General features: G+C 40.0%; 1 long non-coding RNA gene across 1 annotated transcript in view; it reads right to left on the bottom strand.

Moving 5' to 3' along the window:
- The window catches only part of LOC113897624, a 90,769-nt gene extending 77,157 nt beyond the window's left edge, over positions 1–13,612 (bottom strand). The window contains exon 1 of the long non-coding RNA XR_003512379.1: positions 13,196–13,612. This is a non-coding gene — a long non-coding RNA (uncharacterized LOC113897624). The remainder of the gene's footprint in view (positions 1–13,195) is intronic.
- Positions 13,613–18,896: the final 5,284 nt, after the last annotated feature.

Below are 18,896 nucleotides of genomic sequence, written 5' to 3'. Positions count from 1 at the left end.
CTAATTTTTGATCTAAGACAAGTTATTTATGATTCCTTCCAGCTCCATATCACCTGCCACTTTAACAAATAAGTCTTCACCTATCTCAATGAAAAGATGTTGGCCCCGAGCCAGATCAAGGACCTGCGGGTTCACCTTTTCTCCAGGGATCTCCCTTCTGACAGACACCGCAGCACTCTGCCAATTACACAGCCATCAAAATGAAAGCCATCAAGCTGTTTCCATCTTCACTTTAAGGTTTTACAAAGCACCCAGTTCGAATATCCTACTCGAGACTACAGGATTTTATAAATGGCTAAAATTTGATCCACAAAATGAAATGAAGATGTGAGGGCATAATCTGTTCTTAGGGATTATGGCTAATTCCCAGGGATTGCAGCAACTTTTACAATTGATCAATTTTTTTTTTCACTTAATCTATTTAAAAATCAGAACCCACTGCTGGGCATACACACTGAGGAAACCAGAAGGGAAAGAGACACGTGTACCCCAATGTTCATCACAGCACTGTTTATAATAGCCAGGACATGGAAGCAACCTAGATATCCATCAGCAGATGAATGGATAAGAAAGCTGTGGTACATATACACAATGGAGTATTACTCAGCCATTAAAAAGAATTCATTTGAATCAGTTCTAATGAGGTGGATGAAACTGGAGCCTATTATACAGAGTGAAGTAAGCCAGAAAGAAAACCACCAATACAGTATACTAACGCATATATATGGAATTTAGAAAGATGATAACAATAACCCTGTGTACGAGACAGCAAAAGAGACACTGATGTATAGAACAGTCTTATGGACTCTGTGGGAGAGGGAGAGGGTGGGAAGATTTGGGAGAATGGCATTGAAACATGTAAAATATCATGTATGAAACGAGATGCCAGTCCAGGTTCAATGCATGATACTAGATGCTTGGGGCTGGTGCACTGGGACGACCCAGAGGGATGGTATGGGGAGGGAGGAGGGAGGAGGGTTCAGGATGGGGAGCACATGTATACCTGTGATGGATTCATTTTGATATTTGGCAAAACTAATACAATTATATAAAGTTTAAAAATAAAATAAAATTAAAAAAAAAAAAATCAGAACCATTGCCAAGTTTTCTAAAGCTTTTGGAAATCAATACTGGCTTGGTCACCCAGTACCTCCCAAGTCCCCGCACACTACAAACACGGCCGAAAGCATCTCAACCATCTCCTCTGTGGCTCTGCCCAGCTCAGCATCAGGCAGGCGGGCAATTTCACCTGGGCAAAGGGCTCCATTTCCTTTACCGAAAGGTAATACTCCTTGGGAATCACTTTATCTTGATTGGGCTTCCAGATCCTTCCCTTAATGTTTGTTCTTCTCTTTCCTGCCTTTTTTGAGTACTGATCTGAGGAGAAGTTAAGAGAGGCATTTAATAATTTATTCAGTCGACAGCTGACACCTTGCTTAAAAAAAAAAATACATGACACCAAATACAATGTACCTAAAAAACAAAGGTGCTTCAACTCACGGAGCCTAAAACAGCTGATATGAGTGAGAAGATGGAAAGGGTGAACATGTTTCTAGAGAGGCTGCTTTTATTTGCAAGAAATCCCCTCTACAGCTGGTGAGCCTGTCAATACAACAAGAAGGGTAGAGGCCGTCTCTCTCAAGATGATTTGAGGAATAATGGTGAGCAACCAGGTAGTTGATGCAGTGTGAGAAGGCCTGTCGTCCACGCCTCTACCTCCTCCAAGGGATCTGCCCTGTTCATCTGTCAGTTCAGCAGAAGCTCTGTCTGTGACGACCAGAAGCCTGGCGGTAAGTCAATATGTTCCCCTTGAGACAAGGAAAATTCCGCAGGTCAGACTTGCAAGGCGAGTAGGCTACAAAAAGTGCCGAGTGCATACAAATGCTGTAGTAAATTAAGATAATGATATTGGCTGTTTATTGTAGATAAAACCTAAATCTGTAATAGAAGCATCTAGGAGATTTCCAGCGCCCAGTGTATCAACATCAGAAAGAGCAGTTATGATTGTTGTCAAGGAAAAAAAAATGAAATCCAGGGCCTGACTAACATTTAGAGATATAACGCTTTCATATCCTTCAGTCTTCTTTCCTTTGTGATTTCCACAGGATTTTCATTTCCAGAGATATTATACTACTTGCTTTCAAAGGAATTCAATATTTTCATTCAGAAAAGTAATTTCACAGGAAAGTAACACAGAGTGATGTCCTGGGTATTCATTTTCCGAGCCAATCTTACAAAGTCAATTTGTGCTGCACGGTGCTGGGGCGACATGAAAAGGTGCAGATGCTGTGTCTCTGGGTTTCTGGGGTCCTCTTCTTCCCTCCCAGTCCCATCCTGCAGGACACCCCATAAGCATTTGAAAAGAACTGTCTGGCGGTGAAACAAAACAGGCCACCTGACTCCCTTAATAACCTCACCCAGCATCACCCAAAGACATTGATCCTGAGCCCAGGACTCGATTATGGCTTTATCCCCTCTGCCCTGTAGGAAAAGTCATATCTCCATAACCATCACAATCATCCTGTTTCTTTTCTTCATGTTGTTACAGAAATTAGAGGAGAAGGCAGCCAGCCTAAGGTGAAAGACGAGGAGATGAGTGACTTCCTCGGGTACTTCTGTGCAGATAAAAGCTAATTCTGATAAAACCAAGACTGAAATCCTTCCAGCCCACAGAAAGTCAAGGTCAGACAACATGAACCAATCAAGTTGAAAGCTGCCTGATTTTTTTTTTTTTCCAGAAGTGAGTCAGAGACTGACAGAGGGACAGCGGTGGATGGAGGAAGGATGAGGGGGAAGAGGGAAGAAGGAAGGAGAAAAGCCTCCCATCGAGATGCACAGATGGACTGACAGGGTGAACGAGAGGTGGAGATGGACAGGGAAAAAAGGAGCTCCTTTCCCTGTTCCTTATGTACTTCAGGATCAAAAGGCATAGGAAAAAAAAAATCTTCAAGTTTTTCATAGGCCCTGGGGGTGATGGGACCACAAGGTCCAGCTGCCAATGGGTGTTTTTCCTGGGGTTTAGCAAGTCGGCCACGTGCCCTAACCTTGAGGATGCTGTTTATTCCTGGGGGAGAGATAAGCCAGCAGCCCCAGCCCCACCCCCATCGGAGCAGAGTGGGCATTACCAGTGAACAAAGAAAGAGCACTGTACGGCAACAAGCATTTGGTTTTGATTAGAGCATATTCAGAGACTGTGCGAGTTCTATTAAAATAAGCACAAAACCATCTTAAAGGGCTTTTTCTTTTCTTTCTCTCCCCCCCCCTCGGTTTATATTGTTAATCTTTCTTCCTGGACGGCTCCTCACAAATGCCTTTTGTTTTCTTGTGTGATTCTACGTGCCAGGACTCTAAGAAGGCAGGACGGAGGTCCTATTCTGGCATGCTTTCAAGTCTCTTCCATAGGAGATGAAGGCTCGTTGCTGTGCCTTCAAGGGTATAAATTTAGAGGCCGCCAAGCCGTCCGGAGGTAATTCAAATGCTGGTAAATGGTGGAATCCACCCTGGCCCCCTGCTCCTATGAATACCCTGGCACTTACCCCACTCAGAGGAAACGAAACCAATTTGGGAAAGCGAAGACAGAATAAACATGCAATTAAAATGGTCATTCCTCCTGGTTTCTTCCTTTAGTTCTTTTTTTAACACTGCATCCCATTCTATAATCTGATGATGAAATGGGCCTAGCTAATTATAACAACGTACAAAAGATCGCTGTCTTTTTCCCCACAGTGACTAGGCTAGCTTTGAATATTTTTTTTTTTTTTTGTAGTGGGGGGCACAGGGGGTGGCGAGGAAGGGGAAGAGAGGTAGGCGAACTTCAAGGGAAGCCGTCATTTTGGAAGAGCCGCTGTTTTTTTTATATTGTTTCAAGCCCTTTGCCAAGGTGAACATTTCAGAAATGGCACTTCCCTTTCAATTTATCTATCTTCCTCCTTTATCCATAGATAGACAAATAAAAATGAATCTTTCCAGAGGCAGCACGCATGCCACTTCTATATATTCTTCAGATAGCTTATTTTTATTCAGCTTAAAGCATAACCTATCATTTTTATTCAAGATTCCATCCAGCCTCTCTCTCTCTCTCTCTCCAAGCAAGCCTTCAAGAAGCCCTGCTGCCCTGCTTTGTTCCAGAGACTCTGCTAAAGGCCAAAAGATGGAGATAGCACACCCATCTGGTCTGTTTCACATCTGAAGAGAAGGGCTTGAGAGAGCCCCCTCCAGTGGAAGGAACAGGGTGGTTGGGAATAAGCATCGCAGTCTTCTCTTTGTTTGTTTGTGATTAGCTTCTCGCGCTCATCTCAGGAAGACTCTTAATATCCATGGGGAAATAACACCATGGAACGAAGCTCACCCAGCAAACAGGAGGATTCGTTGCCAGGGCTTTGAAATACTTACACTTAAAGATTCCATTTCGGTGTCAAAAAAAACATAAGCATCTCACTTCTCTCCTCATGCTGGTCTCCCGTTGTTCCCTTTAGCCCTCCCCTCTGCCTAATTCTCAACCGTGTGTGAATTTTATATGTATCAACCTTAAAGCATCTGCTATAAAATAACAGCCAACCTGTATATGAAATAGGAATAGATTCCATGTCAGAGCAAAATTAAGATCTTGATGCCTCCGCGTTTCCATGATATTACTCTCATGCTTGGTGAATAAATACCACAGGAATACCAAACAGCGGTGGAGCAAAAATGAATATTGAAATTTATAAAATGGCCAGTGTCCAAAATCGTAATATTCATGGGGAAGTGTTTTGACATCTGAGATAACCTCCATTTTCCTTCAGAGCTGAGCATGCTTGATTTGGTAGGACGGATTTGAACAAATAACATTATTACAATGCATTTCAAATTGTTCACCTCTTTTTTAACCCCTTCAATTTTTACAATCCCCCTAGTTTTAAATAAGAAAGGGCTGAAAGCACAAAGTTTTAAGTCAAATGACTTGGGGCTGGAATCCTTGCTCTGTCACTCTCTAAGTGTCTAGCTTTGGGTACCTGAATGAATCTTTCCATGCTTCAGCTGGCATCTATAAAGTGGGGAAACCAACAGACCCATTCTCACAGGGTAGTGGTGAAGATTAAATAACAATATATATTATAGATGACATAAAAAGTCATGATAATCATCACAGCTAACATTCATTGCGTATTTTAAAATCAGTATCAATCACTGTTTTAAGAGTCTTACACATAATAGCTTGTTAACTATGAGACAGAGTTGTTGGAAAGATTAAACAACTTAATTCATGTAAACGAAGTAACACATTTATGCCTAGCACACAGTTAATGCACTATAAGTGGTGATGACAGTGATACTCATGTAACCCTCAGTCAGTTCAGTCACTCAGTCGTGTCCGACTCTGCAACCCCACGGACTGCAGCATGCAAGGCTTCCCTGTCCATCACCAACTCCCGGAGCTTGCTCAGACTCATGTCCATCAGGTCAGTTATGCCATCCAACTACCTCATCCTCTGTCATCCCCTTCCCCTCCTGCCTTCAATCTTTCCCAGCAACAGGGTCTTTTCCAATAAGTCAGTTCTTTGCATCAGGTATCCAAAGTACTGGAGTTTCAACTTCAGCATCAGTCCTTCCCATGAAGATTCAGGACTGACTTCCTTTAGGATTGACTTGTTTGATCTCAGAGCCTTCTAAAAAAGGAATTGTTATTAGGCATATTATACAAGAGGACTTCCCCAGTGGCTCAGACAGTAAAGCATCTGTCTACAATGCGGGAGACCTGGGTTCAATCCCTGGGTTGGGAAGATCCCCTGGAGAAGGAAATGGCAATCCACTCCAGTACTATTGCCTGGAAAATCCCATGGACAGAGGAGCCTGGTAGGCTACAGTCCATGGGGTCACAAAGAGTCGGACGTGACTGAGGACTTCACTTATATTATACAAATAAAGAAACTGAAACCCAGAGTAAATATTTTAGAGTTGGACACAACTGGACGACTGAACAACAAAAACCCAGAATTACAGGTTAGGAAATAATGAAATGATTCAAGCAGACAGTATAGCCCCAAAGCCTATCATTTTAACCACTGTACTACATGTTAAAGCTCTTTATAAAATATAAAATATGACATATATTAATGTCATTGATATATGTGTGTATGTGTGTACACAGACACAAAGCTGATTTCTCATATTACAAAAGGAAATATTCCAGTTAAGTTTCTACCACCCAGGCAGGCCAACCCCACAAGAGTGGAAGTTGTGACTGGTGCCTGGCCTGATTAAAATTCTGAAATCATCATATTTTCTTCTCAGTCTCCTTTCTGCCCATATTTTCTTTTCTGGCTGACAGGGGTTGTTCAGCTGGGCTTTGTGTGGGTTACAAAGTAGCAACAATTACATGAAGGAGTCCAGGAGCAGGTTCACCACACACAAAAAAACAGTTGTCATAAACACTGTGCATCTCAACGCAGTGCTTCCCTCTTTACGTCAGATTAATTAAAGAGCAGATGTTCTGTCATACCCTGCATTAGGTATGGTTATCTTTGAGATTCCAACTCCTCCATTTGCTGGGTTTTAATTTGCATCATTATGCATTTCGAGCCTGGGGCATGAGTAGTCAAGTGGTAAACATTAGCTAGACAGCACTGTATTTCCAAATGCACCTTCACTATTAGGCTGACTAATAGAATTCAATTCTATTTTCAGCCGAATCCTCTCAATTTTCATTTGCTTTTGACACATTACATGGCAGGAGGAGCGAGTGAGGGAAAATGAGGGAGCAAGAGGAACCCACAGCCTTGTTTGTGCACAGGCCTCAAGTCAGAAAACAGCCCCCTTCCGGTGGCTTTTGGCCACCACTGCCTTCTTCTTACACACAGCTGTGACAGCCTTGAAATTTCCCCACCAATCCTCATCTCAGTGGTTGACACTCCAACTATGGCAAGATGTCCCTGCTGTTGTTAAGAACTGGAGACGCTAAAGTCAATTTTGATTTTCTAAATGCAATTCCTAAAAACTGATGTCAAAAAAGTTTTCAGGCCACCATCAAAGTCCGATATGAATTAATCTGTCATTATAACACAGCCTCACTTGCCAGGCATTTCAGGCCAGGGTTTGGGAAAGGCAGCAGATATCTGGGTTGACAATTCCATTTAAAGGACAGAAAGCTTTCTGCTTTCTTTTCATTGGTATCTTGATTTAATGAACACACAAACAGACCATGGCCATATGCTCCAAATACCAGCTTGCTGTTCTTCAAGAAGCAGCTTGGGAAAATGCCAAGGCAAGAAGCTTGGAAGAAACTTGAAAAGGCTTCAAGACATATCTTTGTAGCTGAGATAGCAAATGCACCAGTGATTAATTACACTGGGGTTGGACGTGAATAGGAATGCCAATAAGGCGTTCGGAGCACTGCAATAGTGGGCACGTTGGCCTGATAATAGAATCCTTCCTGTTTTGATTTCCCAAGTTTCCTTTCTGTTGGTAACACATTCACATGCAGGTCAGAGATGTAAGATGGTAATGTCATGCTACTTCTCATTACAGAATCATTAGGTAGGGTGTCACCACAATCAACAAGGGGGTGGCCCTAGGAAGTGGAATTCCAGAATTTGTGGCAGAAAATTCTTGTCTGCAGAGAAATCTGTGATGGTCTCTTCCTGAAGAAACCCTCCACTACATCCCCCAGAGATGCTGAAAAACAGTGTAGGGGGTGGTTTGACTCTTCTGGCAACACAATCCACAGACTCTCTCAGAAATGACTTGAGAATGGATCCCCCTCCTTCAGAATCCAGGGAAGAAAGTTGCTGAGGGTGTAGAGTAAGAAAGGTCATCTTCTTTCCAGTGGAAGAAAAGCAACTTTTTAATCCAGAGCAAAAAGCATCACTGAGCCTAATAAGATCAAGTCTGGAGGTCTGTGTCATCTACTTTAAGTACAATAACCTGGCCATGTGTATGTTGAATGGCTTCCCATCACTTACAAGACATAGTCTAGAATTCTTTATCTTTCATACAAGCTCCTTTATGACCTAATCTTGTCTTACAGATTTAGTCTCAGCTCCTGTTTGCCCCTCCTACACCCCATATTCCTCTTATCACACTACTTGTAACAGGCATAGGTTGGGTGCTGGCCCTTTTAATCCCTAGGCTTCTGCACACTTGTTACCTCTACCTGAAATTCTCTTCTCTACATTGTCTTTCTAGGAAACATTTTGCCTACATTCCTATCTCTTGGGATATTGTCCCAAATTTCTCACAAATACTTCTATATCTCTCCTTGAATTTCCCACCAACACCTGAAACACATTTATGACTTAACTCATCTTTTCTTCCAGACATTCTCCACTTTGTAATCCCCAATTAATGGTACCTCAGTTTTCATTGCAATCCCAAAGAAAGGCAAAGCCAAAGAATGCTCAAACCACCGCACAATTGCACTCATCTCACATGCTACTAAAGTAATGCTCAAAATTCTCCAATCCAGGCTTCAGCAATACATGAACCGTGAACTTCCAGATGTTCAAGCTGGTTTTAGAAAAGGCAGAGGAACCAGAGATCAAATTGCCAACATCTGCTGGATCATCGAAAAAGCAAGAGAGTTCCAGAAAAACATCTATTTCTGCTTTATTGACTACGCCAAAGCCTTTGCCTGTGTGGATCACAATAAACTGTGGAAAATTCTGAAAGAGATGGGAATACCAGGCCACCTGACCTGCCTCTTGAGAAATCTGTATGCAGGTCAGGAAGCAACAGTTAGAACCAGACACGTAACAACAGACTGGTTCCAAATAGGAAAAGGAGTACGTCAAGGCTGTATATTGTCACCCTGCTTATTTAACTTATATGCAGAGTACATCATGAGAAATGCTGGGCTGGAGGAAGCACAAGCTGGAATCAAGATTGCCAGGAGAAATATCAATCACCTCAGATATGCAGATGACACCACCCTTATGGCAGAAAGTGAAGAGGAACTCAAAAGCCTCTTGAAGAGAGTGAAAGAGGAGAGTGAAAAAGTTGGCTTAAAACTCAACATTCAGAAAACTAAGATCATGGCATCTGGTCCCATCACTTCATGGGAAATAGATGGGGAAACAGTGGAAACAGTGTCAGACTTTATTTTTTGGGGCTCCAAAATCACTACAGATGGTGATTGCAGCCATGAAATTAAAAGACACTTACTCCTTGGAAGGAAAGTTATGACCAACCTAGAGAGCATATTGAAAAGCAGAGACATTACTTTGCCAACAAAGGTCCATCTAGTCAAGGCTATGGTTTTTCCAGTGGTCATGTATGGATGTGAGAGTTGGACTGTGAAGAAGGCTGAACGTCGAAGAATTGATGCTTTTGAACTGTGGTGTTGGAGAAGACTCTTGAGAGTCCCTTGGACTGCAAGGAGATCCAACCAGTCCATTCTGAAGGAGATCAGCCCTGGGATTTCTTTGAAAGGAATGATGCTAAAGCTGAAACTCCAGTACTTTGGCCACCTCATGGGAAGAGTTGACTCATTGGAAAAGACTCTGATGCTGGGAGGGATTGGGGGCAGGAGGATAAGGGGACGACAGAGGATGAGATGGCTGGATGGCATCACTGACTCGATGGACGTGAGTCTGAGTGAACTCCGGGAGATGGTGATGGACAGGGAGGCCTGGCGTGCTGTGATTCATGGGGTTGCAAAGAGTCGGACACAACTGAGCGACTGAACTGAACTGAACTGAACTGAAGACATAAGGGCACTAATACTCAAAATATTGATCTTGTTTCACTTCTAACTCCTTGATAGCAGGCACTAGATCATTCCTGATGAGTGTTTCTCCAGAATCATTCTCCCAAATAAAATCTTTAAGCTCTACCTAAATTGTCTCCCAGGTTTTTCCTTTCTACTCTCGATTCCCTGCATCAGATATTGGTTTTATCTCACCTGGCCTACTGTGATAATCGCTTAATTGATTTCATTTCTTTCCAGTCTTTCTCGCTTTCTATCCATTTCATCTTGAGCCACAGGCTTAACTTGTGATGCCTTAAGTATTCATTCAGTCATTCGTTTGACATGGATAAGCATATGTGCCAGGTTCTAGGAAATACATCCCTTAAGAATAGAATTCCATATCCATTTACATTGTCAATCAGTGATTGGTATTTAGTCACTTCTAAATAAGTGAGTATTCAGTAAATAACTGAATGGATAGGGTTTAAGGTTTAGTTGGAGAGAAGAGTTATTAAATCATCAGAAGCTAAAAATAATCAAATGCTTCTCTGCAATACTTCAGGACAATTTGTAATTGATTGCCAGATGAAAGATATTAGCATTCTGGACTAACGTAGTCAGGAAAACCCTTAGAGAAGGTAAAGGAGAAGAAAGAGAACTAAGATTTATGGAATAACTATTGTGCATCTAGCCCTACCTATGCTATGCGAATTGCAGACATTATTTTATTTATTTATTACAGCAACCCTATTGGTAAGCCTATTTTACAGATGAACCTACAAAGACTCACAGAGGATAAACAGCTTGCCCAGGTCACATAGCTAGAAAGGAGAAGAACTGAGGTTTGAATCAAGATGTGTGCTGCCTCAGTGCCTCCCTCTTTCCACTGAACCAAACTGGAAAAGAAGAGGTGGTTGCAAAAACATTCCCAAGGGGACTAGATAGGCTTTCGTTACTGATTTGACATGGCAGACCTCAGTAAATGAGGGATCAAAATTTATGCTCAAATTTCAAAGTAATGTTTGGGAGGAATACAGAAAGTGGGAATTGGGTGTGCAATTTACTTACAGACATACTAAGTTTAGAGAAACTCTGGCTTCTATCTCTGGGTTCGTTATACAGTTGAACCTTGAACCATACAGGGGTTAGGGGCACCAACCCTCCACACAAAAATCCATAAATAACTTTGCAGTCGGCCCTCCGTATCTGTGCTTCCACATCCAGATTCAACCAACCATGGATGGTGTAGTACTGGGGTATATATTCAGAGGGGGAAAAGAAAAATGCATGTAAGCAGACTCATGCAGTTCAAACCCCGGTTGTTCGAGGGTCAACTGTATATCTTGGTTTCTGCAGGGGACTGGTTCCAGGACTCCCACCCCCTACCAACAGATACCAAAATCTGAGGATGCTCAAGTCCCTTATATAAAATGGCTTAGTATTTGCATATAACCTACTCACAGACTCCCGCCTACTTTAAATAATCTCGAGATTACTTATAATACCTAATACAATGTAAATGCTATGTAAATAGTTGGAAATACAATGCAAATGCTATGTAAATAGTTGCTGGCTTGCAGCAAATTCCAGTTTTGCTTTTTAGAACTTTCTGGAATTTTTTTCTGAACATTTTCTATCCACGGTTGGTTAAATTCACAGGTGTGGAACCCACCAATATGGAGAGCTGACTGTATGTGGTTAGGGTCTTCATGGGTTCTATAGTGCCTGCAGGATATCAGATAAATGCATCACTAAAATGGAGAGCTGACTGTATGTGGTTAGGGTCTTCATGGGTTCTATAGTGCCTGCAGGATATCAGATAAATGCATCACTAAAAAATAAAAAATAATCATGAACGTACTTTCTAAGGTTTGGTGGGTGGTCGGGGGGCATGCCTGGTCAGACTGTGGTGTGATATGATCAGTTTGGTTAGTAGGAACAAGTTTAAAGAGGTTGAGGGTGAGATAATATGATCAGTAAGAGCTGGGCAGAACTTTCCACAGCCCTTCGGATAGAGTTCCATCCAGTGTTGGAACACTGCCTTAGGAACCTCAAATCGGCCCAGATACAGTCTGCTCAGCACTTGTGGTAGCAAGAACCTCTTTCCATCATCTAAATGATCTAACAGAGAGAAACTGCTTCTTTTTTTTGGAATCAAAATCTACCTTCTGGTTCATCTTCTGGTCCTATCTCCGCTGGCCCTTTAAAATTTAATGGTTCTTTCTCTATTTCCTGACAACCTTTGTATCTCCCTTCAGTCTTTTCTAGGCTAGAATCTGCACAGTAAACTTATTATACATTTTTATCTGGCCTATTATATCCACTTTGTAAATGAAGACACTGAGGGCTAATCAAGGTCGGCAATATGCTCAAGCCAACAAGGCTCACAAGCAGCAAAGCAAGAATTTGAACTCAGGCCTGTGTGATACCCAAACCCCTTTTCTTTCTATTACAATCTGCTGCTTTAACCTTCCCATCGAATATTTAGTTACAGATAATCTCTTTCCATTTCTAAATTTTTAAGTGATGCAAAGAAGAACACTAAAGTAAATTGATTAGTCAAAAAATAAATATGAAAGGATGACAAAAAATAGCATATTTTTTAAAAAAGTTATTGAAGTATAGTTGACATATAATATTAGTTTCAGGTGTACAGCATAGTGATTTGACATTTATACACATCAGGAATTGATCACCACAATAATTCTAGTAACCATCTGTCACCATACAAAGTTACTGCAATGTCATTGACTATACTCCCTATGCTTTATATTATATCCTCATGACATTTATTTTATAACTGGAAGTTGGCATCTCTTAATTCTCTTCATATTTTTCACCCAACTCCCCACCCGTCTCCCCTCTGACAACCACCAGTTTGTTCTCTGTATCTAGGAGTCAAAAACAGAATATTTCTGAGGACAGAAGATGATTATGCCTGACATCAAGTGTAAGAGAAGTATTACCTTAGGTTCAAGTATTTTATTTATCTGTGAGCTTCCTGGCACTCAAGGCAAAAAGAGAAGTAAAACTGGAGCTTCAAATTTCTCACCATAGGAAAATGGAAACTAACCAGTTCATGAGAAGAGAAAAATGTTTTCCTGACACTGCATTCTAAAAAGGATTCTCAAAAGCTTTTATCACATAACTGTAAGAAGAAATCATCACTTAGATGTTGAGTAAAACAACAGATGATGCCTTCAAAGTGGCTTTACAGAAGATAAAACAACAGTCTTCCCATGGCTATTTCCATAGCTATTTCTTATAGAGATTATTAAAGCAAGGGGAAAAATACTAAATTGCTGCTCAGTGAAGGCAATTCTAAAATCAGCAAAGCCAACGTAAGTCACAAGCATTCCCATAAGAACAAAGTCCAGAAAAACTGAGGAATGGGCTCTTTTACTGGCCCAGACAGTAAGAACGTTGGAGAGGCTAAGCATGCTCTGGCCAGAGACTAATATAAAAGAAATGTCTTCACAATACGTGCACTTTGATAATCTCATTTTCAGCTGGGTTTTAGGTTTCCATTACCTGGCCTTTCAGTTTGGATCTCCAAATGGTTCCTTCCAGCTCCTTCTCTTTATCATATTTTCCAAGCTCACAATTTCAATTCTAGGCCTTGCATTTCTCAGAATTGATCTTCTTCCCAAAGACCCTTCCACTTGATGAGTCCAGGATCATCTTCCTTCTGCAGGTTCTGCTTCAGCCAGGGACACAGGCAGCCCAGTAGGCACCTGGTCAGCAAATCCCTTAAGAGAATTTCTCAGAAAGCAATCAATTCAACTGTGCTCGGGGAGACAACTCGAGCAATCAATTCCAGGCTGAGCTTTCTGGCAGCACGGAAGGTGCAGTTCCTCTGTGTGGCTGAAAGAAGCAAATTCCATCGTTTTTTGATATGAGACATTCCACTGGCACAATTGACATTCTGTTAGGGTAATTGTGGAATCCGACGTACTTTTCCAGTTGAAGGGGCAAGGCAGGGTATGAAAAGGCTTGCAGATACGATCAAAAATTTTTTTTTTTAAAGAAGATTTAAATCTGCTTAAGAGCTCAGCTAAATCTCTGGTTGACTTCAGAATACGGGATTGTTTCCCCCTCGGTTGCCTTTGTTTTAGTTGAAAAACACTAACAAAATTCTAAATAAAATTAAGAATTTATCTACATTCATCCCTATCCAACTGACTTCCTTTTACCATGTTCTTTCCTAGACTTTCCTCATATAAAGACATAATTTTTTAAAACAATTATTGCATGGGCATACACTGGCATTCTGAGTTTTTTCCCCATTCAGTTTTATAAACATTTTCTTACTACACAGTTACCCCATGGTTTTCATAATTATCATTTATGATGAAGCTACACTTCCATTAAGCAACTGCGTTATGATTTAATTAACCATTTCACTATACAACACAGACATTTAAGTTGTTTGAATTATTTGGGTTATCTCCACATGACAAGCTCAGAGGAGTTAAATTTTTAAACCAAACCATAAAAATATGGTTCTTTACATCTTGTCAAACTGATTTTTTCAATGACAGTTCGTTCCTATTTACATGTTCATCAGTAACACATGAAAATATCATCTTCACCACAGCCACGCCAACACTGGGGATTTGTATTTTTTAAACATTAATGTAAAAGGTAGAGAGTGGCACACGTGCATGTATTTAGTGAAGTGGCTAGAAATACGTAACAGTTGTCATCAACAGACAGTGACCATGCCAATCAAAGAGCCCTTCCTTCTCTTCCTTGTCAAAAGCCCAGATTTTGTTCTCATTTCCATCTTTCCCAATGTCACTCAGAAATAAACACTTATTAGCCAAAGACGATCTTGAAAATCCCATTTCATTGCCAATGAGACTTAGGAAGGGGGCCACAGAGATTTTAGAAAGGGATTCTTTGCTTTTAAAGAAGGCAGATGAAACAACTGAACTCAATTGGATACTCTGTATTAAAACTCATAACATAACCATAATCATTGTATCATGTACTTTGGACTATACCCGTCTGACTGTATATCCTTAGTAATATATGCTCTAAGAACAAAAAGAACTGCAAAGAAATCTACTAATTTACTGAGTAGGCTTTTTTTTTAATCATAGTGATGTCAGTGTTATAATTTTAAGCAATTTTATTTGTATTATAATATGCATAATAATTATATATTATATAATCTGTTATATTTTATATATGCTATATTATATATAATTTCTTATATTATATAGATAGATACAAATATATTATCTGTTATTAGAAACTAAGATGTGCACTTTAAGGGAAAAATCCAAACATAAAGTAAAATAAGATAGTGTAATGTTAAATTTGAACTGCAAATATCAATATAAATTTATGATTACATAAATCATACATGTATGTGTGTGGAATATATACATACACACCACACACATATAAATAAATATATATATATATCCCTAGCTCTTTCAAGTACAAGAAGACAGAAGGGATAATAAACTATCATCAATAAATACCCTGACAACATATCTTGGTTTCTAAATGCCAGTCCCCACCTAAGGTAACAACAGCTTCTTAAAGACATGGCTAATCTATGTCTGGGACAGGACAAGATTAACCTTAGATAACTTCAGTTCAGTCACTCAGTCGTGTCCGACTCTTTGAGACCCCATCAACTGCAGCACACCAGGCCTCCCTGAGTCTATCACCAACTCCTGGAGTCCACCCAAGCCCATGTCCATTGAGTCAGTGATGCCATCCAATCATCTCATCCTCTGTCATGGCCTCCTTCTCCTGCCCTCAATCTTTCCCAGCATACTGTGCCAGAAAGCAAAGGAACACTCAATGACTAAAGGGATAATGTCAAAAGCACAGAGGAGTCAATCTGAAGGGGTTCCAACTGGCAAAACTTGGGAGAATTTAAGGAACAAAAAAAGTAATCACTGTACTTGATTATAACATTAAAAATAAATATATGACTCCAAAGTAGCATTTAAGTAAAAGAAGGAGTGCTTTTCTTTAAAGAAAAAAAAAAAAAAAACAGGTTGATAAATGTGAAAGGAATGACAGAATTAGAACACTGCTATTTTGTAACCTGCAATAAAATAAGCAATTCTGAAATCACCAGCTAGAAAGAATATGAGAGCAAAGTATCATCCCTTGTCTCTAGATTAATTGCTGAACACTGCAGGGAATATAACCTTTGTTATGGGGAGAGATGACTATCACCATCTCAATTAGTGATCAAACTTAATATCATCAATAGGAGGCCATCCTCACATTGTGCCTGATATGCTGCAATGTTCTATACATGGCATCACCCATGAGGTTGTATTGCCTAAAATAACTAAATCTACTCAAGACTCTAGACCTGATGTCTGCAAGTACACTTAATTGAGCAAAAAGTTAAATGACGCTATTAGGAAACAGTCACAAAAAATCTAGAATGTGGTACTTATTACAAGACCTGAATTCTTCAAGACATCAATGTCATAAAGAATTAAAAGATATGGGGACTGTTCTAGGTTGAGACTAAAGACTCATAAACAAATAAAACAGGCATATAATCACTGGAGTCTAGATTTAAAAAAAACAGATATAAAGGATATTTGGGGGCCAATGGAGAATTTGAATATACATTAGATCTGAAATAATATTATGTAAGTTTAGTAAATTTTAAGTCTGATTGTTGTACCATTCTTAGGCAGGATATTATCCTTATTCTTAGGAGATGCAAGCTGAAGTATTTAGAATGAAGTGTTATGATATCTGCAACTTAATTCAAAAGATTTGGCGAGAAGGATTATTCTTTCAATTTTCCTTTATGCTTAAAATTTTCAAAATAAAAAGTTCATGAAATCAAAGAGATGAATGAGAACAAACAATCCTACTCCTCCCCTGACTAGATGCTATTATTTAGTTGCCATAATCAAGAGGATACACTGACATATTAAGAAGAGACTAGCTAAAACAGAGACATTACTTTGCTGACAAAGGCCCATCTAGTCAAAGCTATGGTTTTTCCAGTAATCATGTATGGATGTGAGAGTTGGACCATTAAAAAGGCTGAGCTCTGAAGAATTGATGCTTTTGAACTGTGGTGTTAGAGAAAACTCTCGAGAGTCCCTTGGACAGCAAGGAGATCAAACCAGTCAATCCTAAGAGAAATCAATTCTGAATATTCATTGGAAGGATTGATGCTGAAAGAGAAATTCCAATACTTGGGCCACCTGATGCAAAGAACTGACTCTTTAGAAAAGACCCTGATGCTGGGAAACAGCGAAGGCAGGAGGAGAAGGGGACAACAGAGGACAAGATGGTTGGATGGCATCACCAACTCAATGGACATGAGTTTGAGTAAGCTCCAGGAGATGGTGAAGGACAGGGAAGCCTAGTGTGTAAAACAAACGAAACAAAAAGGAATACTTGATTTACTGAGCCACTGAACTAATCAATTTTAGAAGAAAAAAAAAAAAGAAACATATTACCTAATAGTTTGTTATTATATCAATTATTTTATTTTTAAAGCAGTTGAGGTTTTGTACCACCTTGACAAATGTATTCTAACTAATAGCATAAGTAGCAGACAACAAAAACTTACCAAGTGGCAGCCACCATAATAAATAGTTATAGTATCTACTTTCGGCATCGTTACATCCATATGAAGTAAATCCCGGGGTCAGGAAGATCCCCTAGAGAAGGGAATGGAACCCATTCCAGTAATCTTGCCTGGAGAATTCAGAGGAGCCTGGCACAGAGGACAGAGGAGCCTGGCACACTACAGTTAGGGGGTCACAAAAAGTTGGACATGACTGGGCGACTAACACACACACACAAAGTAAGTACCACTATTGTCCCAATTTTCTTCAGATTTGGAGACAAAAGTGTAGACAAGCAAGTCTTACTGAAGGTCACACAATCATTAAGTAATCCAGCTAGAACCCAAGCCTAAGCATCTAACAACACCTTGCCACTGACTGCCAGACACTTACATTCAATTGACTGCTTGCCAAGTCCATTTTGGTCTTGAATGTACTTCTTCTTGAATGTACTAAATTAATATGGCTTATACAACATTCTCAATTCCCTCAACAAAACATGCCTCACCACCCAGTTCCTCAAGACCAAATCCTAGAGACATACCCTTATTTGCCTCCCCCACACAACATCCAATCTATAAGCAAATCTCTTCTCCTTTATCTCAAAAACATGCCCAAAATCTGTTTTTTATTTTTTATGCCAACTGCTACAATCTGGATTGAAGCTTACATTGTCTCTCATACAACTGCAGTAACCTAACTGACCTCCATACATTCAATTTTGCCCCTGCAACTTTTATCTATACAATAGCAACAGTGACCTTTCCCCGCCATGAATGTTCTGACCATTTCACTGCCATGGTTAATGCTTCCAAGGGCTTACCCTTAAACTTTACGTCAAAATGTATCACAACAGTCAGTGAGGTGCAATAGAGTCTCTGTCTTTCTCTCCAACCTCATCTGGAACCACTCTCTGCTAGGTTCATTTTAAACTGTGGTACACACACCTTCCTTCTGTCCTTCAAATACAACAAGTTCATCCTTGGCACTTGGTCTTCCCTCCAACTGAAATGCTCTGCCCCCAGAGAGACACATTGTTGGATCCTTTGGATCATTCAAGTGTCAGCCCAAGTCTCTTTTTTCGTGGAGGTCACCGAACCTGTATATAACACCCTCTATACAAAATGCTCACAATCATTCTCAACTGCCTCTGTAAAAGTCAATGTTTCCAGTGATCCTGTTCGTTCATTTATTAATAGTTGCTTTTTTTGGTCTTTCCTTTCCCTCTCCCCAAACAGGATGTAAGTTAAATAAGAGCAGGGATATTACTTGTCTTGTTTACCACTTTATCCCTTATTCCTAGAACAGTGCTGGATACATTGTAATACATTCAATAAATATTCATTAATGAATGAATAAATAAAATATTCAATGGCTCTTAATAACCACATTTTCCCATCTCTCCATAAAATATTGATGCAAGTTGCTTTTCCTTGAAAGCATAACCCCTGCTTTCTCAAAGTCTTCCTTATAACGCTGCCTTTAGAGAGCAACAAAGAACAGTAATCCTTTCTCACAAGATTTTTTGCCATATAGTTTTTTTTCCCTTTCTTTTTCTCCTACTACTTGGAAGATGAACATTAAATTTTAAGCTATAGCAATGGTTATTTTTAAGTTTCATAAAATACATTTTACTGATATTGCTCTTTCAGCATTAA

This window comes from Bos indicus x Bos taurus, chromosome 8 (genome assembly GCF_003369695.1).
Source record: "Bos indicus x Bos taurus breed Angus x Brahman F1 hybrid chromosome 8, Bos_hybrid_MaternalHap_v2.0, whole genome shotgun sequence".
Classification (NCBI taxonomy): Eukaryota; Metazoa; Chordata; class Mammalia; order Artiodactyla; family Bovidae; genus Bos; species Bos indicus x Bos taurus.
Note: the sequence above shows the minus strand (reverse complement) of the source record. Positions and strands in the feature narration are given on the sequence as shown.